Source organism: Delphinapterus leucas, chromosome 11, assembly GCF_059928025.1.
Source record: "Delphinapterus leucas isolate spDelLeu-1000000601 "Yukka" chromosome 11, BTC_Dleu_Yukka2, whole genome shotgun sequence".
Taxonomy (NCBI): domain Eukaryota; kingdom Metazoa; phylum Chordata; class Mammalia; order Artiodactyla; family Monodontidae; genus Delphinapterus; species Delphinapterus leucas.
This window is the reverse complement of record NC_143139.1, coordinates 21,150,943-21,177,016: the sequence shown is the minus strand read 5'-3', so window position 1 is coordinate 21,177,016 and position 26,074 is coordinate 21,150,943. Positions and strand designations below refer to the sequence as shown.

Here is a 26,074-nt window from a genome sequence, read left to right as displayed (position 1 = left end):
AGTGTGCTGCTAAGCCCCATAGGACATCTCCTACATAAGGCCACTTCTCCAAGATCAGGTAGCCAGACTACCAAATACATAAAAATAAAAATGGAGAATTAAGCAAAATAAAGTGATAGAGGAACAAGATAAAGCTATGGAAGAAGAACTAAGTGAAGTGGAGATAAGCAATCTGCCTGATAAAGAATTCAAGGTAATGATCATAGAGATGCTCAAAGAATTTGGGAGAAGAACAGATGAGAAGTCAGAAGTTTCTAACAACAAATTAGAAAATATGAAAAAGAACCAAACAGAGATGAAGAATACAATAACTGAAATAAAAATTATACTAGAAGTAATCAACAGTAGATTAATAATACAGAGGAACAGATCAGCAAGCTGGAAGGCAGAGTAGTGGAAATCACCCAAGCTGAACAGAAAAAAGAAAAACATTTTTTCAATGAGGGCACTTTAAAAGACCTCTGGAACAACATCAAGTGTACTAATATTAGCACTAACATTAGGGGTCCCAGAAAGAGAAGAGAGAAGATGGCAGAGAACATATTTGAAGATATAACAGATGAAAACTTCCTTAACCTGGGAAAAGAAACAGACATCCAAGCACAGGAAGCACAGGGAGTCCCAAACAAGATCAACCCAAAGAGGATGACACTAAGACACACTGTAATTAAAATGGCAAAAATTTAAGACAAAGAGAAAATATTAAAAGCAGCAAGAGAAAAGCAACTTGTTATGTACAGTGGACTCCCATAAGGCTATTAGCTGACTTTGCAGCAGAAACCCTGCAGGCCAGAAGGGAGTGGCACGATATATTTAAAATGTTGAAAGGGAAAAACCTACAAACAAGAATATTCTACCAGCAAGGCTATCATTCATATCTGAAGGAGAGATCAAGAGGTTACAGAGATGCAAGAGCCAAAAGAGTTCATCATTATGAAACCAGCTTCACAAGAAATGTTAAAGGGACTTCTCTAAGTGGAAAAAACTATAAATAGAAATATGAAAATTATATAAGGAAAAATCTCTTTGGTAAAGGCAAATATTCAGTAAAGGTAGTAGATCAACCACATATAAAGTGAGTAGGAATGTTAAAAGACAAAGGTAATAAAATCATCTATATCCACAATAACTAGCTAAGGGATACACAAAACAAAAAGAAGTAAAATATGACATCGAAAACAGTAAACATGGTGGTGGGGGAATACAAATGCAGGATTGGTAAAATGCGTTCAAACTTAAGAGATCAGGAACTTGAAATATATAAACACATATAAACTGTATATATATATATATATATATATATATATATAAACTTCATGATATATATATAAACTTCATGATATATATATAAACTTCATGGTAACCACAAACCAGAATCAAAAATAGAAACATACACATCAAAGAAAAAGGAATCCAAAAATAACACTAGTCATCAAATCACAAGGAAAAAGAGTAAAAGAAGAAGGAAAGAACAAAAACGAACTATAAAAACAACCAGAAAACAGTTAACAAAATGGCAATACATGCATACCTATCAATAAGTACTTTAAATGTAAATGGACTAAATGCTCCAATCAAAAGGTATGGAGTGGCTGAATAGATCCAAAAACAAGACCTGTATATATGATGCCTACAGAAACTCACTTCAGATCTAAAGACATGCACAGACTGAAAGTGAGAGGATGTAAAAGTTATTCCATGCAAATGAAAATGAGAAGAAAGCCGAGGCAGTAATACTTATATCAGCCAAAATAGATTTTGAAACAGACTGTAACAAGAGATAAGGACATTACATAACGATCAAGGGATCAATCCAAGAAGAAGATATAACAATTGTAAATATATGTGCACCCCATGTAGGAGCACCTATACACATAAAGCAAATATTAATAGACAAAAAGGGAGAAATTGACAGTAACACAATAATAGTAGGGGACTTTAACACCACACTTATATCAATGGACAGATCATCCAGACAGAAAATCAATAGGGAAACATTGGTCTTAAGTGACACATTAAACCACATGGACTTAATAGATGTATATAGAACATTACATCCAAAAGCAGCAGAATGCACATTCTTTTCAAGTGTACAATACATGGAGCATTCTCCAGGATAAATCACATCCTAGGCCAGAAAACAAGTCTCAGTAAATTTAAGAAGATTGCAATCATATCTAACATCTTTTCCAATCACAGAACTATGAGGATAGAAATCAACTACAAGGAAGAAAACTGCAAAAACCACAAACATATGGAGGCTAAATAATATGCCACTAAAGAACTAATGGGTTGCTGAAGAAATCAAAGAAGAAATTTTAAAAAAGAGAAACACCTGAAGACAAATGAAAACAAAAACGCAGTGATTCAAAATCTGTAGGATGCAGCAAAAGCGACTCTAAGAGGTATGTATGTAGCAATATACGCCTATGTCAGGAAACAAGAAAAATCTCAAATAAACAACCTAACCTTACAACTAAATTTCTAAAAAAAAAAAAGAAGAAACAGGACTCAAAGTTAGTATAAGGAAAGAAATCATAAAGATCAGAGCAGAAATAAAAATGAAAGAGTGACTTAAAAAAATAGAAAAGATCAATGAAACTAAGAGCCGGTTCTTTGAAAAAATTTAAAAATGGGCAAACCTTTAGCCAGACTCATCAAGAAAAAAATAGAGAGGGCCCAAATCAATAAAATCAGAAATGAAAAAGGAGAAGTTACAATCAACACCACAGAAATACAAAGGATAATAAGAGATTACTATGAATAATTATACACAATAAAATGGACAACCTAGAAGAAATGGACACATTCCTAGAAATGTACAATCTCCCAAGACTGAATCAGGAAGAAATAAAAAATATGAACTGACCAATTACCATTAAAGACTTTGAATTGGTAATTAAAAACTCCCAACAAAGTCCAGGCTCAGACAACATCACAGGTGAATTCTACTAAACACATAAAGAAGAGTTAACACCTATCCTTCTCAAACTATTCTAAAACATTGCAAGGGAAAGAATGCTCCCGTACTCATTCTTCAAGGCCAACATCACCCAGATACCAAAACCAGACAAAGGTATCACACACAAAAAAGAAAATTACAGGCCAATATCACTGATGAATATAGATGCAAAAATCCTCAACAAAATACTAGCAAAGTGAATTCAACAGCACATTACAAGGATCATACAGAATAATCAAGTGGGATTTATCCTACAGATGTAAGGATGTACAATATCCACAAATCAATCAGTGTGACACACCACACTAACAAATTGAAGAATAAAAAATTATATGATCATCTCAATAGATGCAGAAAAAGCTTTTCAAAAACTTCAACATCTATTTATGATAAAAACTCTCAAGGAAGTGAGTATAGAAGGACCACACCTCAACATAATAAAAGCCATATACGAGAAGCCTACAGCTAACATCATACTCAATGGTGAAAAGCTGAAAGCATTTCCTCTGAGATCAGGAACAAGACAAGGATGCCCATTCTCACCACGTTTATTCAACATAGTATAGGAAGCCCTAGCCACACCAATCAGACAAGAAAAAGAAACAAAAGCCATCCAAATTGGAAAGGAAGAAGTAAAACTGTTACTGTTTGAAGATGACGTGATAATATACATTAAAAATTCTTAGTACACCACCAAAAACCTACTAGAACTCATCAGTGAATTTGGTCAATTCGCAGGATACAAAATTAATGTACAGAAATCTGTTGCATTTCTATACATTAACAATGAACTATCAGAAAGAGAAATTAAAGAAATAATCCCATTTGTAAATGCATCAAAAAGAATACAGTACCTAGGAATAAATCTAACTAAGGAGGTAAAAGACCTGTACTCAGAAAACTATAAGGCACTGATGAAAGAAATTAAAGACAACACAACCAGATGGAAAGATATAACATGTTCATGGATTGGAAGAATTAATATTGTTAAAATGACCATACTACCCAAGGTAATTTACAGATTCGGTGCAATTCCTATCAAAATACCAATGGCATTTTTCACAGAACTAGAACAAATAATTCTAAAATTTGTATGGAAACACAAAAGACCCCAATTAGCCGTAATTTTCTCAATCTTGAGAAAGAGCATAACTGGAGATATCACACTCCCTGATTTCAAACTATACAAATGAGGTACAGTCATCAAAACAGTATGGTACTGGCACAAAAACAGACACATAGATCAGTGGAACAAAATAGAGAGCCCATAAATGAACCCACACTTATATGGTTAATTAATCTATGACAAAGGAGACAAGAATATACAGTGGGGAAAGACACCCTCTTCAATAAATGGTGCTGGGAAAACTTGACAACTACATGAAAAGAATCAAACTGGACTACTTTCTTATACTACGTATAAAAATAAATTCAAAATGGATGAAAGACTTAAATATAAGACCTGAAACCACAAAACTTCTAGAAGAAAAATAGGCAGTAATCTCTTTGACACTGGAGTTAGCAATATTTTTCTGGATATGTCTCTTCAGGCAAGAAACAAAAGCAAAATTAAACAAATGGAAATGAGACTACATCAAACTAAAAAACTTTTGCACAGTGAAGGAAACTATCAAGAAAACAAAAAGGCCACCTACTGAATGGTCAAAGATATTTGTAAATGATATATCTGACATGGGGTTAATATCCCAATTATACAGAGAACTCATACAAGTTGACATCAAAAAAACCCAAAGAACCTAATTAAAAAATTGGCAGAGTATATGAACATTTTCAAAAGAAGATATACAGATGGCCAACAGGCACATGAAAAGAACATGCTCAACATTACTAATCATCAAGGAAATGCAAATCTAAACCACAATGAGATATCACCTCACACCTTCAGAATAGATATTATCAAAAAGACAACAAATAACAAGTGTCGATGAGGATATGGAGAAAAAGGAACCCTTATGTATTGGGTTGGCCAAAAAGTCCATTTGGTTCTAAGTAAAACAAAAAGACACATTTTTCATTTTCACGAAGAACTTTATTGAACAACGTATTCACTAACCAAACTAACTTTTTGGATAACCCAATACTATTGGTGGGAATGTAAATTGGTGCAGCCACTATGGAAAACAATGTGAGGTTCCTCAAAAAATTAAAAATAGAATTATCTTATGACCCAACAATTCCACTCCTAGGTACTTATCCAAAGAAAAGGAAAACATTAATTTGTAAAGATATATGCTCCCCTATGTTCATAATAGTCAAGATATGGAAGCAACCTAAGCTCCAGTAGTAGATGAATGGATAAAGAATAAGTTGTCTATATAAAATGGAATATTACTCAGCCATGAAATAGAATGAAATATTGCCATTTGCAACAACATGGATGGACCCTAAAGGATATTATGCTAAGTGAAATAAGTCAGAGAAAGACAAATATGGTGTAATTTCACTTACACGTGGAATCTAAAAAAACAAAACAAATGAAGAAATGTAACAAAACAGAAAGATTCATATATACAGAGAACAAACTGATGGTTGCCAGAGGTGAGATAGAAGAGAAATAGGTGAGGGAAATTAAGAGGTACAAACTTCCAGTTACAAAATAAATGAGTCACAGGTATGAAATGTATAGTATAGGGAATATATCAATAATTATGTAATATCTTGGTAAGTTGACAAATGGTAGGTAACTAGACTTAATTGTGATGATAATTTTGAAATGTATAGAAATATTGAATCACTGCTTTGTGTACCAGGAACATAGTATTGTTATACTTCAAAAACAAATATACTTCAAAAACAAACAAACTCATAGAAAAAGAGATCAGATTTGTGGTTACCAGAGGCGGGGGTTGGTTGGGGGGTGGATTTGGATGAAGGCAGTCAAAATGCACAAACTTCCCATTAAGATAAGTAAGCACTAGGGATGTAATGTACAACATGATAAACATAATTAATACTTCTGTGTGTTAATATATGAAAGTTGTTAAGAGAGTAAATCCCAAGTGTTCTCAATGCAAGGAAAAATTTTTTCCTATTTAATTTTTTATCTACATGAGATAGTGGATGTTCATTAAACGTATTGTGGTAATAATTTCATGATCCACGTAATTCAAATCATTATGCTCTACACCTTAAACTTATACAGTGCTGTATGTCAATTACATCTCAACAAAAATGGAAGAAAAAAATGTCTGTAAATCTATACAATTAATCTACATTCTGGATAAACACTACAATCTCAATCTGAAATAAATCCATGAATTATCATATGTCTTTGGCAAATATACACACAAGAGATTATATACCTGTTATCTATTATGTAAATATAGGATTTACTTTAGCTATGCCAGACAAAGTCAGAAAAATAAAAATGCTGTAGGCAGAAGGATTTATAACATTCACAGGGCCGGGGCAGGGATGTTAATAATGTTCACAGCCACAGAAGAAATTAGAAAGAGTAAGATGGACCACAACAATGAAAACAGTACAATACAGTGAGAGAAACTGAATAAAGGCAACAAGATTTAGAGACTTGAAAGGGAGGCTGGGAAACATTGCTTTGGTACAGAATACAATGGAACCAAGTAAAGAACAAAATAAAAATAAGTTGGTTGAGAAAGGAGACATTCTAGGGAATTCAGGTAAGGAATTTGAGTTTGTTGGGTGTGAGGGTATTTGCAAATGCATATCTCTTCTTCCAGTTTCATGCCTGCAGGAACACAGATGGGAACCTAACGAGAAAAAAAAGGCAAGGTCTTTAGTTGGGGGCTTTAAGGGTGTTACCTCGTTATTATTATTCCTGAAGAGTACCAGCTTTCCATGTTCTTTAGCTTTTCTTTTGTTTCATAATGGTATTTGGGTAAAATTGCCTGTGTAATACCCTCCTAGACACATCAGGTTTTGGGAAAAAACAATACTTTCCTCTTTATGTCATCGCTTCATGGTGGGCCAAGCTTGGGCTTCTTGGTGTGTTTGGACCATTGTCATGCACAGCTTCCTGTGTGAGGAAATCTAAAATTAACTCTGAGTACGAGAGGGCATGACTTCAAATCCAGATTCTAGCAGTGTACATTTTTGGTTCTGTAAGCTTCTGTTTCCTTATATGTAAAATTTGGAAAACAATTGCACCTAACTCAGAGGTTGTGAGATGTGAAATAAGCATAGTGAATGGAACATAGTGAATGTTCAGTAGCTGATATTGGTTCTTTAATATGAGCCATCATATAGCCATCAACTCAGTCTTTATCTACCTGTTGCTTTGCTTAATGGCTGAGTATTGTACTGATGGGAAAGCTCGTTCTGCCTAATCAAATGTTAAGTTAATTCCGGGCATGATGGGGCATTTACCTGGTGTGCTAGTTTAGTTTAGAAAGATAAATAATGTTAGTGCATATTGGTGATAATATTGAAATTACTATAAATCAGGAAAAAAGTGTATTTTAAAAGACACCTATTGTTTGGAACTGCATAGAAGCCAGTCAGTATGACCTTGTGACTCCAGCAAGATGAGGTTTGGAGTGTCATGTAGTCATGAGACTACAGGATGAAGAGAGGCAGGGCAGGCAGGGGCAGAGGTGATGCCTCTGGGACCCTTTTCACCTAAGCAGATCCCACCAATATTTGAAAATGAGAGATCAGTGAAGAAATGGATAATTCACAGGGCTGCATGCAAAGCAGTTTGGGCTGATAGCTTAATGGAGTTATCATACTTTCATCGTTCTTCAAATCATCAAGTTCACAAAGCAAATGCAGATGGGCATAGCTTCTGTGGTTGCTACCACTTGATTGGAAAGACATTTATTGAGAGAGTTGCTTTGGCAAAGAAAGAGCAAGAGATAATTTCTTAACGTTTAGGACCATGGTTCTTTACCCTCAATATAAATTGTACATCATAGTCTTTTACAGCTGCAATTTTTTTTACTCGTGAAAGAATGAAAATCTTTATTTATTTTTAAAATTTATTTCTCCGTGTTGGGTCTCAGTTGTAGCACGCGGGCTGTTCGTTGTGGCACGCGGGCTCTTCGTTGTGGCGCACAGGCTCCAGAGCGCAGGGGCTCAGTAGTTGCGGCGTGCGGGTTTAGTTGCCCCATGGCGTGTGGGATCTTAGTTCCCCAACCAGGGATGGAACCTGCATCCCCTGCATTGGAAGGCAGATTCTTAACCACTGGACCACGAGGGAAGTCCCTGAAAATCTTATTTTAAAAAGACAATAAATTACTGAGATTTATTCTTGCTTTTAAAGTTCCAGTGATGCATTAACTTTAGTTAGAAGGGAACTTCAAAATCATTCTTTTATTCTATCTTATCTCCCTTGTCTACAGATCTATAATGTACTCAGTCTTCATGTGTAGTTTCTGCTAGTTCAGACTCAAGATATATTGCTTCCACTGTATTCTTTAGAACATTCCAGGGCAGAGACATCAAATTAGTGTATATATTTTTTCTTCACTTCAACTATATTTAAAGTCTCACCAAATTTCTTTTCTTCATCTTAGCTATATTAAATAAAAAATGTAACAAAAAAAAGGGAGGTACCAAATCCCTAATGCCTACTGTTTGCTTCTTATTTTTAAGAGAACTTCTTACAATAAAATCAGAATCAGAAAATAAATGTGTCACCCAGAAATCTCTTAGCAGTATTGGTAGCTTTTCAAACTACACATTAAAATTTAGTCTTGGATTATTTTTTAACATATCTTAAGGAATCTGAAGAATTTCTTCACCTTAAGCAATTTGAGTAAATGGGATTTTGTAGGGTTTTTGTTTGGGATTTTCTCAATAGCCTCAAGGAAGGTCTGACTTTCTCATCCATCCTTCTGTAATTAAATGACAGGCATTTAGAGAGATGAGAGGCAGGCTGCCCACTCAGAAGTACCATCTCACCCTTCAGGAAGAGCTCCCAAATTAAGGATCCCAAAGCTTCCATACAAGGAGCTACATAGAAAAGAAGGTGGCACTGCAGAGGTGATCTGGATGCAGTAAGAAATGCAGGAAGATGCCCACAAATAAAAAGTAAGTCTGTAATCTCTAACATATGCTCTTCCTTGTCTTCTTTGGAGAATTTTAAACACTATTAGAGTTCACTCACCTGCTCTCCTCATCCAAGGCTGAATCACTGCTAATGTTTACTAAAGGAAAGTGGATTCTATCTCTTGGTCTTAAGAAAAATTGAGTTTTTTCTCAGTCTCAGTGAAAATGGTAGTTTTCCTAGTGGAGGAATTAGGTGGTATAAATTATTTTTGGGAAATTGAGTTTTATCTTTGCAGTCTTGCTCTCTTCCATTTACTGGCTATTTGATCTCAGTCACTTTCTAAATCTCTGTCCACCAGTTTCCTGATCTATAAAACTGAGATAATAATAGTACATATAAGCGCTTGATAATTGTTCTACATTAATAATTATTGTTAAATTAATACGCTGGAGTAACCCCTCTACCTGATGACTTTTGGGTATAGAATGTCTTTGTCTGGTAGGTAAAGGACAGTGACATCAACGTTGGGCATTACAGTTGGGTGTGGGATTAAGCTAGGGGTTGAGAAAAATGAAAACATGGCCCTGACCTTAGACACATTAAATTTTATTTTTGTGCATAAAAATATACAGTAAAAAAGTTGTTTTCAGTTTTGAAAATTTATTGAGCTGTGCACTTTGTATACTTTTAATGCATGTTATCTATCAATAAAAAGGTAGAACAAAAAATAAACAATTTCTATGATAATCCTATAATGTGGAGTGTGAAAAAATGAAGACATTTATAGCCTAGTTGAAATTAGAAATTAGAATTAATAGCTTCCCTTTTTCTGGAACCACCACACTGATAATAAAGTAGAAGTCATCATAAATCACCACTAACCTGGTTACCTTTCGAAAATTGGAGTTGGTTGCCAAACTGGATGAAAATATATGCCTATTTAGGGCTTCCCTGGTGGCGCAGTGGTTAAGAATCCGCCTGCCCATCATCAAAAAAATCTACAAACAATAAATGCTGGACTTGCACTGTTGGTGGGAATGTAAATTGATACAGCCACTATGGAGAACAGTATGGAGGTTCCTTAAAAAACTAAGAATAGAACTACCATATGACCCAGCAATCCCACTACTGGGCATATACCCTGAGGAAACCATAATTCAAAAGGAGTCATGTACCACAATGTTCACTGCAGCTCTATTTACAATAGCCAGGACATAGAAGCAACCTAAGTGTCCATCAACAGATGAATGGATAAAGAAGATGTGGCACATATATATAATGGAATATTACTCAGCCATAAAAAGAAACGAAATTGAGTTATTTGTAATGAGGTGGATGGACCTAGAGTGTGTCATACAGAGTGAAGTAAGTCAGAAAGAGAAAAACAAACACCTTGTGCTAACACATATATATTGAATCTAAAAAAAAAAAAAAAGGTTCTGAAGAACCTAGGGGCAGGACAGGAATAAAGACGCAGACTTAAGAGACTGGACTTGAGGACACAGGGAGGGGGAAGCGTAAGCTGGGACAAAGTGAGAGAGTGGCATGGACTTACAAATACTACCAAATGTAAAATAGATAGCTAGTGGGAAGCAGCCGCATAGCACAGGGAGATCAGCTCGGTGATCTTTGACCATCTAGAGGGATGGGATAGGGAAGGTGGGAGGCAGACGCAAGAAGGAGGAGATATGGGGATATATGTATATGTATAGCTGATTCACTTTGTTATAAAGCAGAAACGAACACATCATTGTAAAACAGTTATACTCCAATAAAGATGTTAAAAAAAAAAGAAATGACATTTTCACATTGTAAAAAAAAAAAAAAAAAGAATCCGCCTGCCAATGTAGGGGACACGGGTTCGAGCCCTGGTCCGGGAAGATCCCACATGCCGTGGAGCAACTAAGCCCATGCACCACGACTACTGAGCCTGCGCTCTAGAGCCCGTGAGCCACAGCTACTGAGCCCACGTACCACAACTACTGAAGCCCATGCGCCTAGAGCCCATGCTCCACAACAAGAGAAACCACCGCAATGAGAAGCCGGCGCATGGCACCCCAGCGAAGAGTATCCCCCGCTTGCCAAAACTAGAGAAAGTCCGCGTGCAGCAACAAAGACCCAACACAGCCAAAAGTAAATAAAAAAAAATAAATTTATTTAAAAAATAGTTTAAGAAAGAGAAAATATATGCCTATTTATAGGACAACCAAAAGAAATGACTTGCTCTTTTGTGTCTACACTATTTGAATATGGCCTCCAAGAAAGTTTCAAGAAAATAAGTCTTCCAGAGGAATTCGCTAAATTAATCTGTGACCCACTAAAAGCAAGAGAGAGTTTTTCTTCTTACTCTAGCAGAGAAGTCCTGGGACAGAATGCCTGACCCTACTCTTATCATATGCCTCTCTCTGAACCAGGCATGGAGTCTAGGGGGATGGGGTTCTCACTGCCTGGCTTGTAGCATCACGGGGAGTGAGAGCGCTGTGACCAAAAGTCCCCAAGGCAGCATGTTTGGGGAAGATGGTTTCCTCAAGGAAAAGATAGGCGGGCAGTTCGTGTAGCGTGTAAAGAAGTTTAGACGTTCTCCTGCTTCATCACAGTTTCAAAGTGGAGACGGGGGACTGATTTAAAGATGACAGCTGCAGTTTAGGCAGAACCAATGAGGACAGTAGCTATGAGGAAGAGATGTGATAAGAGTGGTCTGATATTAAGATGTAGTGTCTACAGAAGTGACAATGAACTAAAAGTAGGATGCAGGGTTTCCCCAGATAGCCAGTTTGGGTGACTCGAGGATAGGGGCGACATTCTTACTGAAAAAAGAGATAAGAAGAGAAGTCAGTTGAGGGAGGAGGAAGGTAATGAGTTTAGTTTTGGACATGATAAGCTGTAGAAAATTATAATAAGTTGGAAAAATATAAGTGAAACCATACAGCAAAGTTTTTAAAAAGCTAGATTCTTTCGACAAATCCAAGATTTACGTAATTGAAAACAGAAGGAAAAGAAAAAAGAGAAAGGAGAGTTCAGTAACTGAATTTCTTCTGGCAAAACAAGTTCATTGTGTAGGCAGCTTTATTTGGGTAATGAAGCAGCTTTAGCCTTCTATCGAGAATATCTTTGTTTCACTGTGCTTTATCATTACTAAGAATACCACTTTAAAGAATATAATTTTTATCATTTCAAAGTAATTCATACGTTTTAGGGATAATTTGAGAAAAGCAAAATAAAGCAGTTCATCATGTACAATAATAAATATCTTGACAAAGTCCCAGGTTTTCAGTTATTAAAAATAACTTTTGCCATTGTAAGAAACAGCCTAGCAGTACAGAAGATCACCTAATTAAGATCACTTAAATTTCAATACCTTGAGTAGCCACTGCTAGTATTTTGACTATGTTTTCATGCATTTCATACACACACACTTACACACACATATGTACACATGTAGATGCAAATTTATTTAAATGGGGTCATATCACATATATTCTTTTATCATGGACATCTCTATATTTTTAAAAAATTATCTTGTTATTATGGTTTTTCTGTGTGTTCCTTCTTCTCTTTTTCATTTATTTATTTATTTATTTCATCTCTCCAAAACAACTTAATTATATATATATATATAATTAGTAAAGTATGTATTTTGTAAATATATATATATGTTTATATGTGTGTTTACAATGTGTGATATGAAAATATGGAGGAATCAGTCATTGTTTTAAAATTGTTTTTAAAAACTAGGGTCATATTATAGACACTTTTTGTATTAAGGGGCTTTTCCCCCTTAATAATACACTGTGAAAGTCCCCCCAACTCAGTTGCATTAGGTATAATGTAAGAGTGTCTCATACGCTTGAGAGTAACTTTCCTAAGAGCAGGGACAGTATCATATTTGTTTTCTGTAGGACCCAGTATCTCACAGCATATAGCAGGGACTTGAGAATGAATATGCTGATATCATCAATAGTTTGAAGCCAAGCACTTGAGAATAAAAATATCTGGGCTGAGCAGTTTGTCGAAGCTTATTTATGTGAAGCATGAAGTAGCTTAACACTCCACGAGACTGATAATACTTTTACTCCCATTTCACACATGAAGAAAATGAGGCGCATAGACTTCAAATCACTTTTCCAAGAATACAAAACCTGTGCATTGCAAGCTACTTCCCTCCACTCTCACAAATGCCAAATGGTTGTTTTGTAAAGTAAATGGTAACCATGATAAAAATCAACATGCCCCTCTTGTAAGAGGGTAATTCATCTTGAGGACTCACACATTCTTTGCCTGGAGCTTTTCACGCTTCTCCCGTGGTCACAGTTTTCCCCTTTAGAGGTCTTCTACGATGTGTAGTGGACATCAATTTTCACATTCCATTTACAGAGGAGAAGAATGAGACACAATGAGGTTTAAGTTATTTGATCAAATGACGTACGAGAAGTCAGTAAAGGGAAGAGACAGAGGAAACAGTCCTATTGATCCCCAGGCTAGAATTCTGCCTCCCAATTAAACCTGAATTCTGGAAAACCCCACACAGCTTAAGTTTTGTTATAAATGTGAATCTCAGCACTTAACTTATAGCTGTTAAGGGGAAGAAAAGCAGGAAATGTGGTGCCTGGTTTGGAGCTGGTGCATAGTTGGGAATGCAGAGCCAGGCTGCATCTCTCCTGAGCTGCGTGTGCTGTGCAGATGGCCTGCATCAGAGTCTCCCAGGGAGCTTGTTGAAAGGCAGAGCCTGGGTCCACCCACCGAATCAGAATCTGGACGATGGAGTCTGGAATTTGGGGGATGCACTCTGTGGTATACACTTTTAATAAACATGTCAGATAACTTTCATGCATGCTAATATTTGAGAACAATTGCTGTGTCCTCCAAAGGACCCTCTTGGGCGTCCTGGCTTAGTGGGAAAGGCAGGCATTTCCTGCACTACAGGCTCTTGGGGAAGTTACTTAAATTCCCTGATTCTTGGTTTCCACATCTATAAAATGGGGATAATAGCACTCATTAACGCATAGGGTTATTATAAAATTAAAAGTAATGTATGTAAAGATTCTGGCACTCAGTGATTAACTCTGAAGAGCATTCAGCCTAAATCATAGTAAGAGCAAAATCTTGTGAAGGTATCTTAGAAAACGTGAACCTGGTTAATTTCGTGTGGTTTTCGGTTGGGAAAGAATTTTGAAGAAAGGAAGTTAGAAATCCAGTGATATGCAGTGACTAACCCCTAATGAAGGTCAAGATTTTCAAAACCTATGTGAAGCACCGTAACTCCCTCATGGCATTTTTTAGGAACAGATGGACAGGTAACGTAACAGGAAAGCAGACCCGGGCACAGGCATGGAGCAGAAAAGGGTAGCTGTGAAGCACGCTCGGATGGGGTGGTACTATTCAGATAATGGTGATAAAAGTATGTTGAATTAGGTGCCAAAAGGCGAAGCAGTGATGCCAGACAAACTAGAAAAGGGCAGCACACATATAGGCCTCTGGGAAAAGATTAGGGTATGCCAAATTAGAAAAACAAAAAACACAGGGCCCTCGTGAATTACAACTTTGTGAATGCATGTGATAGAAAAAATTCATACGTTTTCTCAAAAAGAAAAGCAAACAAAAAATGAAATTTAGAAGCAATTCTGATGAACAATGTGAGAAATTGGATCAAGGGAGCTTTTTCGATGTGACTCGATGTGACTAGGAGTAAGTCACCATCTCCCCTCTAGCTTTAGAGATCTCAACTGTGAAAAGAGTAACTAATTGCTTCTTAAGGCCTGTTTCAGTGGGAAAATCCCCTGATTCCGTAATAACATAATAAAATGCTGGCTTTCCTCTAATTTTGTTTAAGTCCTATCTGAATTAGGAATTTTAACAAAAGATCATTTCCATTGGTAGGTTTCCTATGTTGTGCATCTTGTTTTATGTTCTATTATGCGTCGTTCCTTTCTATAAAGCCAAGTTAATCAAATTGTGGGAAGAAAGTATGAACAGTTACCATTTTTGAGTGCTTAGGCACTTAGGCTCAACTAACTTAGGCTTAGTTAACTTAGGCTGGGCACTTAGTTAAATCCTAGAGGCAAGTATCAATACTATTATGATGCCCATTTTATTTATGAGGAAATTGAGGAGCAGGTTAAAAATCACCAAGCTGGTCAGGGTCAGAAGGGGCATTGGACCCATGCCTCAGTCTATGTACTAATTACAATTTGGAGAGAGGGAGGTACCACTCCCTGTTGTTCAACGTAAAGAATTTAGGAGGGAAGGTCTTGATTCCATCAGCAACTTGAGAAACCTTAACTTGTGTTAGATTCTGTTATACATCCACTCCTGTATTTGCCCTGCTTTCTATTCCTGGAATCATCCCCTCAGAGACCCAAAGGGTAACATTACAGCAATGAAGTGAGCCATCTGTCACTGAATGTTTTGGCTACAAAGTTTTATTTTGGATCCAGTAGGCAGGGTGGGGGGGAAGATCTGACAGGGATTCTGCAGGGTGAAGTCCAGGGCAAAGGTCTGGTAGTGACTTTGCTTCCACCCCTGAAAGGCTTCCACCTGCCTGCTCCTTAAGTTTATTTTGATGCTCTTGGAAATATTAGCAGGAAATGATTCTGTCTACTGTCATACTGCTTCACTTTTGTTATCTGGAATGGAGGAGAACTTACCTGATGACGTAGAGGGAAAAGAAACAAAATGTTTTAAACGGTGGGGCTTCCCTGGTGGCGCAGTGGTTAAGAATCCGCCTGCCAATGCAGGGGACAAGGGTTAGAGCCCTGGTCTGGGGAGATCCCACATGCCGGGGAGCAACTAAGCCCGTGTGCCACAAATACTGAGCCTACCCTCTACAGCCCGCGAGCCACAACTACTGAGGCCACATGCCTAGAGCCCGTGCTCCGCAACAAGAGAAGCCACCACGATGAGAAGCCCACGCACCACAATGAAGAGTAGCCCCCACTCACCTCAACTAGAGAAAGCCTGTGCACAGCAACAAAGACCCAATGCAGCCAAAAATAAATAAATTAATTAATTAATTAAATTTTTTTAAAAAAGAAAAAATTCCTTAAAAAATATTTTAAACGATGATAAGACAATTTTCAGTCTGTGGCTAAGAATACTTAGAATATTATTTTTAAAAATTAAAAAATTATGCTTATGTTTAGATTCCCAAAAGTTATTTTTGAAGTGAAGTTTTCTGCTTTGATAAAGATTCCCCAATAAACAAAAAAGTGTGGAATTTAACAGGGCTTGCATTTCAGCTTAGGAAGCCAAGATAGGTAACACATTTAAAAAAAAATGAATGCAGGAAGAAAACTTCATTATACTTGCATGAATACATCAATTGTTAATCAAAATCAAAATCCATGTTTAATGACCAGAAAAAAAAAAAACAAACCTCCTGACACTGGCCTCAGAGATGGGCTTGAGTGTACAGGAAGCAAGGGATGTACTTACCAGGAAACTAGCTAGGAGCAACTTTTGTTCCAGCCATACAGAAAAAAGCACCTCAAAATTCTTACTTCTATTAACTTCTCAGCTTTCAGCAACGTGGCTGGTAATTTACCATTTATAAACCTGGGCTCATCTTAATAACCTCATAGGTTTGGGCATTTGGGCAATATATAGGCATTAAATTGGTTTAGGATATCTACCTAGAACACCTCAATACCATGATTGCCATCATCCCTAGGCAAATAATTCACAAAGCATTTTAACATTTGCTAGTACCTTGTTGTCCACCTGCAAGAGATAAATCGACCCTTGTGATAAAGGAGACACAAGTCATCTTAAATAAGCAATTGAGTAAAATAAATAATGTGATATATTTTTATCACATGTAAATGGAAGAACAAAGTGCATAAAAGTGGCATGGCAAACAAGGGAATTCAAAAGATTTATAAGGTTAGCCAGGAAAGAACCAATTATTCTTTGCACAGAGTAGGTTTTCTTTTCAGGTGGTGTGAGGCTGAGAGAGCTCAATCACAAGGGTCCCCCATCTCAGCAGAGAGGGAGTTCCTGACACTCTGCTTACAGAGTAGCCAAAAGCAGTGCAGACCTGGTCAGGGAAAAGCTACTACGTTAGTCCCAGAGGAGCCTGATGGGTGATAGAAGGCAGCAAACAGAGCTGCGTCAAGGGCTCAGGACCTGGGGAACAGGTCAGGAGATGAAGTGCAAGATGGGTTCAGGCTGATTTCAAGACATTAGCTATGAATGAAAGACAGGATATAAAGGTATTGTCGAATTAAAAGTGTGGAGTCAGCAGGACAGCTGTGGCCTCTTATTTTTTGTAGAGCAAGATTGGATATTTTAGCACCGTTTTCTAAAGTCATGTATTCAGGAGAATTGGCTGCTGAAGAATTGTTGCTACTTTCTTCAAAGGACCATGGTTGGTTTCTTTAAGATACTTCTTTGGAATGTAAACAGTACACCATTTAAACTTTGCAAGTTTCATGTCCAGAAATTTAGACATAATTCTCAATATTCTTTCTTTTTTTTTTTTAATTTAATTTTATTTTGGGCTGCGTTGGGTCATCGTTGCCGTGCACGGGCTTTCTCTAGTTGCAGCGAGCCAGGGCTACTCTTCATTGGAGTGCACGGGCTTCTCATTGCGGTGGCTTCTCTTGCTGCAGAGCACGGGCTCTAGGCGCGCGGGCTTCCATATTTGCAGCATGCGGGCTCAGTAGTTGCGGCTTGCGGGCTCTAGGGCGTGCTTGCTTCAGTAGTTGTGGCGCACGGGGTTAGTTGCTCCACGGCACGGGATGTGGGATATTCCCAGACTAGGGCTTGAACCCGTGTCCCCTGCATTGGCAGGTGGATTCTTAACCACTGCGTCACCAGGGAAGTCCCTCAATATTATTTCTAACTGCTTCTTCCTATACTTACAATATCTTTATCTTTTGAGGATATGACAAGCCTAACAACATTTTTATTAATTCTACTGGCTAAGTGTCGTAGGCAGAAATCTAAAAAGGGTCCCCCAAGATTCCATGCCCCCCAATCCCTGGAACCTGTGAAAGAGGTGTATTATATAGCAGAGTTAACCTTTAGAAAGGGAGATTATCCAGGTAAGTCTAGTGTAATTACAGGAACCCTTAGAAGCAGAGAGCTTTCTCTTGCTGATGGCAGAAGAGGAAGAGAGTTGCAAGGCAGGAGCAGGAAGGAGTTCATATACTATTTTTGGCGTCACAATGGAGGGGGTCACGTGACAAGGAATGCAGATGGTCTCTAGAAACTGAGAGCAGCCTTGGGCTAAGAGCCAACAAGGAGATGGAGGCCTCCGCCCTAGGTAACAAGGAGCTGTCTTCTGCCCACCTTTTGAAGGCATTTGGGAGCAGATTCCTCTCCGGAGCATCCGGATAAGAGCTCAGCCTATGTGGCACTTTGACTTTGGCCTTGTGGAACCCTAAGCAGAGAGCCCAGCCAAAACCATGAGTCTTTCAACTTACAGAACTGCAAGATAATAAATGAATGTTGCTTTAAGGTGCTAGTTTGTGGCAATTTGTCACCCAGCAGTAGATAAACGTGTTATCTGTTATGTCTAGACAAATGGGACTCCTGGCTGAGTGATGGAATAAAGAAACCTCATCTAAGCATTCGTTCTAAGTTTCCAGGATCCTGTAGCTTCATCTTCTATGACATTTCTTCACTGGCACTCATTCTACTTTGTTGGGCACAGGAGTGTGATGAGGCTTTGGTGTGTGCTCTTCTCTGACAGCCCGGAATGAATGAGGCTGCACGTAATTGCAAATCAGCTGGTGCAGGATTTAGCTGCTGAAGTCGGGTTCCCTTGCTGCCCTGTGCAGTGAAATCACCCAGGTGGTAAAGATTAGCCTCCACTGTCTCTCACTCCTTGAAATTCTTTTCATTTACTGGGGTAAAATGTAAAAAAAACAAAAACAAAAAGCAAATTCATCACAGGCTGCTATGATTGGAGTGTTGCAGATGGAAAAACAACTCTTTAATATCAGGCAGATTTTCAAAAGGTTACTGGGGAATGCAGCACAAGTGCTATTGCGCTTGGACAAATGTTCTGGAGAGTTTGTGCTGCTTACATTTTCATGAGGGGGCTGTCATTGGGTACATCTCAGTGTGAAAGAGAGGCAAAGCCAACTAAATCTGGAAGGTTGTCCCACCTTCCCTTTAGAACTGGGACTCTGAAACCTTTTAAAAATGTGAGCAGAAAAAATGACCTGCTTTGTTTTATCTTCCTTCTCTCCTCGTCCTAAGTGTGAAGAGGCAAAAGTCCAAGCAAAAGCTCTATCTTTGGGCCTGATAAACTAATGTCAAGCTACCCTTAAATGTGCTTAGAAGGACACAGCTCCTATCTACTGGGTAGAACCATGGTGTAGCAATCATGAGCCCCAGTCCCGGATCTTTCCTTATCAGAAAATTAGAATTTTCTCATCTCAGAAATAGGGAAAACAATACTTATGTCCTAGGGCTGTCGTAAGCGCTAAGCGGGAAGTGTTTGGAAAGCCTTTAGCACTGTGCCAGGCAGCTGTAAGGGCTCCATGGATCAGCTTTTGCTGTTACTTTTACTTCCTGCTTCTCTGGAAGAGGCACAGAGTTGTGTGCCTGGAGCATACTGGTTAATTCCTGATATGGCTCTTGCAGCTCAGGATTTAATTCTTTTAGCCTCCAGTGAGCAATAGCTAAGCAACACAAGAATTACAGGACCCTCTGAAGCTGGAGGGCTATTAACTTAGTTAAAATGTGCCAAGTACCTTCAAATACAGCACTACTTTAAGGGCTGCGTTTAGAAACGATCCTGATAGACATATGACATTCTGTGTACATGATTATATCTTTGGAAATACATACCTAGTTGACAATCATTCTCAATTATAATATAGGTCGATGTGGAGAGTACAGAGCCTTATAGCAGGATTTTGAAGGTAACTAATGTCTATATCAGATTTTATAGTTTATAAAGTGTTCCATAGCAATCATAATAATAGTCCTTTTAGGTTATAATAAAGCATCATCATCATTATTATTATCTCCATTATATGAATGACATTAAGATTCAGGAAGGTAAAGTGACCCACCCAAAGTTCTTCATTAAATTCCTAGGGAATAAGATTCTAATTTTTCTCTCTAAATATCTTTCTGAAGGGCAACTTACTTCTAAGAAATTATTGATACACTTAATTGGGGAAAGACAGATTAATTCTTCTATGCCACCAGAAAACCAAATTAGAGATTATCTCTATATAATACAATGATTTATAACAATCTCGATTGGTTATCAAGACAGGTAAATTAATAAATCAAAGTTACAAACCTTCAATGTACCTGTACATAGAATATAGTTGAAGAATGGAGTGATGTTGTATTTGCAATATTTAGAAAGAGGTTGGAACCACGCAGTGGGTTTCCTAGGCAGTTCAATTTCTTCCTTTACTCATTCACAACATAAACTTTAGAGAAAAGAGAGACACATTTTGTCATTTACTTTCACTTCTCGTAGCCACTTAGAAGCTCATTTATAACAGATCCATAATTTCAGCATCGTGAAGTCACTTCATACAGATCTATCTCTTCATCTGTTTTCCTTCCTCTGTCTACATTTTGAAACAGGCTGAATCTCGGTAATAAAACCACTAAGGGCAACAATGTTACTACTATAAACATTGTAGAGGAAGAAGTGTTTGAAGAATGGGTAACCTTACCCCATTTCCTTGGTGATACTGTTAGAAATTACAGATTGGTTATGTAATCAAGATATTTGTGTTGTGCACCCCATTAACTAACCAGCTGTTGCTTTTCCCCCAATAGATATATTCTCAGTTGCTACCCAAGCATCAGTGTTTTCTGTGATTCCCAAAGCACAGGGCCTTGGGCAGTTGTTTGCAATTTGCCATAGGTTGCCTTCCATTAACACATACATTTTGATATCTGTGACAGCAACAGGTATCTACATATTTAACTCTAGTGCAATTTAGAACGATACCGCTAAACTTCGTGGACTTCTGCCTTGAGGTGATGAGATTTAAATAATCTGACACAGTTAGTGAAATCAAAAGGAATCTATCACCTGGGGAAAAGCATAGGTCTTTTAGATAAGTATAAAAGTAATCATAAACCAAGGGAGTCCAATATGTTCTTTCCTTAGGGGTTGGGGAAGGATGGGGGGTAATTTCAGAGTATTCTGGTTTGCACTATAAAATGGGTACCCAGAGGAGGCTGTTTCAGGGGGAGGTGAGCTGGGATACATGCAGGGGATCCTTGGGAAAATGAACAGAAGATCTGAGCTGTCAGCAAACATTCTGCTCCTTGGTCTCTCCCTCTCACTCAGTTTGTGGTATATTTTGATGTTATCAGAGCAGCTGAGTTAATGAGGAGTTTTGGTCTTTGTGATGACAAGGAGAAATGTACTACGTACCAGGTCTTATTCTGGAGCTGACGAGGACCAGGGAGTTGCCTGACCATTGCCAAATATCAGTCAGGAGGACTGAGCATCCAACGAGGCAGGAGCGAGAGTCCAGGACCCTTTCTCAAGTGGACCAAAGGGCAGGGGGCTGCCTCAGCGACTTGTCCAGATCAGCCCACACGGAACAGGATGTGAAATGGGAGTTTTCCTGTTGCATCATTGGGGGATTAAAAGCACCACGTACCTCACATTCTACATTTAGACCGACAGCAGCAGGAAGGCCAGCTACTACCCCCAGGGTGTAGTGGGAGGTGCCAGTGCCGAGAACCGGCCAACCACCTTCCCTGCTTTCCCTCCCAGCTAAAGCCCCCAAGTTAACATGGGGGGAGAGGGAGATAAAATGCTGCCTTTAAAAAGGTGCTGTTCTTGTGCAGAGAAGTTATTATTTCTGCATATATACATTATCACCTCCCAAGACAAGGAAGGGAGATCCCAAGATAATTGCCAAGACAGTTTGCGGGGTAGGGTGGAGAGTGGAGTGAGGGGAAGGGGTACCTGAACTCTTCTGTGCTCTCCAGCCCCCGCGGAGCACATAAGTTATCAGTTGATTTCATGCCCTGGATGTAAGAAGCAGTGACTAAATCAATACTGCTGAACCCATTTGCAAGAGGAAAGAATTTTTAAATAAGTTTTCCTAGGCACACAAGTAGATGAACTGCCGGGATAGATTATTCCTCTCATTTCTAGAAAACAGAATAGGAATAGATTCTTTCCACTAGAACAGAAAGAGTTTATTTCTTGTCATTCTTTATACTGTTTAACGCCCAAAGAGTAAGGCAACATCTGTAGTTATTTGGATAAAGTGTTGCCACTGAGATTGCCTGCTTTTTGATTTAAAAAAATACATTTTCTTTTTTCTTGATCAAGGAAATTTTATCTGCCTTCCTACTTCCAACCTGACTAAATGTAATCATCAAGTTGCCAAAATAAGTTACCTTTAAATTGAGAGTTTTATTGGAACAATCAACATAAATGGCTACCACCATCACGGTATGAAGGGCCACAAATACATCGCCTTGAATGCTCGGAGGAACTTTCTGGAAGAATACACATTTTACTCCCACATGCTTTTGATTTCATAGGCAACCATAACTTCTGGAATTCCTAATAAAGAAGAAAAAAATGGTTATTTTTAGTGGATGCTTTTAGAAGAAACAATTCGACATACTCTGCCAGCAGCCTTAAAGGCTGTGCAGGTGCCTCGTAAATACCCAGGTTTCACCTATGTTAGGAACACATTTATTGCTTTGATGCTATTAATAATACAGACATTTACTATCCGGTATGACTCCATAGGAGAGCTTACATCAAGCACACTTAGATCACAGGATCTAAGAAAAGCTGACTTTTGGGAACACTTGAAAAAACAAAGTGATGAGATATACTCTTGGCTGTGGATTAGTGACTCTTCATAGATATCAAAGGTTTTTCTTTTTTCTGCTCAAGATCTTCTTCTACGAAATGACACGTCATTTTTTGACTTTTATATATTTGAATATATATATACACACATAATCATTTTCAAAGAAGTTCACCATGTTTTAAAACTACTGTTTTCTAGATTCCTTTTCCACAGACTTTTTTTTTCTCACACATCAATGAAGGCACTTTTTAAAAATAACAGCTGTAATGAAACATTTGCAGTGAATTACTAAACTCTTCAAACGGATTCTTTTCTCTCTTTACTTCTGGGTATTCTGGAAGGGTTTGTTTGCCCCGTCTAATCCACCTCTGGACTCTCCAGGCTAGCTGTGAGAGTAACCTCGGGCCACAGCGCCAAACTTCTTTACTCCTGACGAGAGGAATTTTTTTTTTTAAAAAAACTATGCACCTTTCGATCATTTTAAAACCGACATCTATATTTTTAAAAATTATATTTAAATAAGTTCTTTTTTTTTGTTTCTAGGAGATAGAAAGTATTGAACATCTTGTAAAATGAGATGAAGATTGAGCTGTAATTGGATAACTATTTCACGATATGATTTGATGAAATACGTTTTAATTACCTTATGAAATAAAGCACATGGAACAGCAAAGAAGGCATGTGAAATTTATAGCCGTGGGGCTTTCCAAAGTATCTTAAATTTTTTGGTAGTCCTGCAAAGCACTCTAACTACAATCAAAAGAATCAATGCCACGGATATATTTCCTCAGTTGTTTTGAATTCAGAAAAATTACAAAATGGGTTAATATACCTTCCTTTTAATGCAAGCCTCACCTTAACAGATAAATATATAAAACCGGGAAAGATAGGAGGCCCTGCTTAAGATGCCTTAATTAATCACGAAGGAGGCTTCTCCCAGTACAGTCTTTCCCTGTATACCTTTGTTTGGGGACTTGGAGACTTTTACACCCCAGGGAAATGCCCAGTAGTGAGATTTGGTGTGTATGTGTGTGTAGGTATGCCTTTCTTCTGTAAAACGGGAGAAAGCCTGTGGAGAGGTACCCTCATTCTCAGGCAAACCAATTTTTAGAAAGAGCACATGTGAAAGTTGAAGATCTGGAAACTGAGTCCCTTAAAATTATTCGTGTATACAAACCCCTGAGCATTTGCAAAGCCCAATGTAAAGACCAATTATCTAGGCAATATCTTCTTTGATCTCTTACAGATCTCTTACAGTTTTACAAGGCACCAAGGAAGTGAGTCTCAATCTACTCTTAGTCCTTGGCTTCCTTGTTGTAGTGAGGTTGGCTAATTAATAAACGTGAATATGACAATGTCAGGATTCAATGGTGTGCTGGTAAATGGTTAACGACTGGCTCTTGGGGGAAAAGGAAGCCTGCTTTATAGCATTTGCCCATTTCTGTGGTGCAGATACTCCCACCATGGTCTATTTCAGACTACACCATGAAGTCATCTGGCTTGCAAAATTCCTGAAATTAGCAGTCAGGTCTCAGGCTCTCATGAGCTGGTCCGAGCTAGCTCCAGCACATCAACGTGTCATGATTGATTAATTACTCTGTTCTGATCAGAATCAGCTGGAGGGGCAGTGGGTTTTGCCGGTCCCCCAGTATTTTTCAGTATGCATGCTTACATTAACATACTTATAAAAAAGCAACACCTCTCTTCTGGTTTCCACTTGACACCTCTCTCTCCATCTGTACCATTCTCTGCCCTTGTGCCTGGAAAGGTGACTAACCTGTCCTTCCTTGGTGACAGCCCTTACTGTGGTTTCCTCCAAATATGTACACTCCACATTATGCTTCTGGGACCAAAATTAGGCAATTGAACATATGTCTATTTTCTAATATGCTTTAGAAAACATAGTTGTTGTTAAAATGTCTTGTTTTCTTTATCTTTGCAATTTGGGTTGTATATTTTGTGTACTTATAAAATACTATTTGAACATGAAGATACCATTATACTTAATGAGTCATGTCCTCTTGATTTAGTCCCTTGGAAGCAGACCCTGAGATAAGTATTTGAGTGCAGCTTGTGCGGTACAGGAAACACCAATAGGGGAGCAGGGAAATAATACAGGGAGAGGAAGGCAGCCAATAAAAGGTGCATTTTTAAAAAATTAATTAATTTATTTTATATTTATTTTTGGCTGTGTTGGGTCTTCATTTCTGTGCGAGGGCTTTCTCCAGTTGTGGCAAGCGGGGGCCACTCTTCATCGCGGTGCGCGGGCCTCTCACTGTCGCGGCCTCTCCCGTTGCGGAGCACAGGCTCCAGACGCGCAGGCTCAGTAGTTGTGGCTCACGGGCCCAGCCGCTCCGCGGCATATGGGATCTTCCCAGACCGGGGCACGAACCCGTGTCCCCTGCATTAGCAGGTGGATTCTTAACCACTGCGCCACCAGGGAAGCCCTAAAAGGTGCATTATTAAGGCAGCTACTAAAGTGAGTGACTAGTGCTTACTTCTCTTGGTAAATTCTAGTGAGCGGTGTAAACACAAGCTTCAGAATTACCCAGCCTGAGAGGCAGGGAGCTGGGACATGGTTGAGGGCTGCTTCGGAGGTTGTTCATTCCTGGTCCTTCCATTTTGTTAGGTATGTGGGCAGGTTGGCCCTCAGTCCTCAGGCCAGAGATGCAAATATTGGCAGTTGGAAAAGGCCCAAGCACACTGAAAGGTCAAAGAGTAAGGGTGGGCACAGACACGGCTGCTGCGTTTAAAAACTTTCATCAAATATGGGTGTGCTTTGTTAGTATTGTTATTTTGTCTAGAATCTCCAGTTTCTTATACAGCATGTGCATGGCACCTAAGGAGACCAAAATCAAATCAATCACATCTGTTGACCAGGGCTTCTTACATTAGGTGGATGTTCCTATGAGAATCTCATAGGAAAACAGTACCAAACACAAAAGCCAGAGACCCCACTTATTCTTTTTTGGCCGCGCTGTGCAGCATGTGGGTGGGATCTTAGTTCCCCAACCAGGGATCGAACTTGCACCCCCTGCATTGGAAGTGTGGAGTCTTAACCACTGGACCTCCAGGGAAGTCCCGACCCTACTTATTCTTTAATGCGTCAAAATTTGAGAGTATTTAGAAGCTGATTCCCAAATACTGGAAGAGGAAAGTTTATTATGAAACAATCATTTGGGGTTCTATGGATCCTGGGATGCCCTCCAAGACCTCCTTTCTCTGGAGATGTGGCAATCTCAGAGAGCATGGAAGCTCCGTGCCCCTTCCCACATACCTTGCCCTACGCGTCTTTCCCATCTGGCTATTCCTGAGTTTTATCCTTTTATAGTAAACTGATAAACCTAAGAA

The 26,074-nt window shown here is 38.5% G+C and overlaps 1 long non-coding RNA gene across 2 annotated transcripts in view; it reads left to right on the top strand.

The window, feature by feature from the left end:
• Positions 1–26,074, top strand: part of LOC149747966 (uncharacterized) — a 298,930-nt gene that overhangs the window by 91,358 nt on the left and 181,498 nt on the right. The window contains exon 4 of one of the 2 annotated variants that reach the window (XR_016394886.1): positions 8,814–8,992. The exons of the other annotated variant lie outside the window; for it this stretch is intronic. This is a non-coding gene — a long non-coding RNA (uncharacterized LOC149747966). The remainder of the gene's footprint in view (positions 1–8,813; positions 8,993–26,074) is intronic. 2 annotated transcript variants of the gene reach the window in all.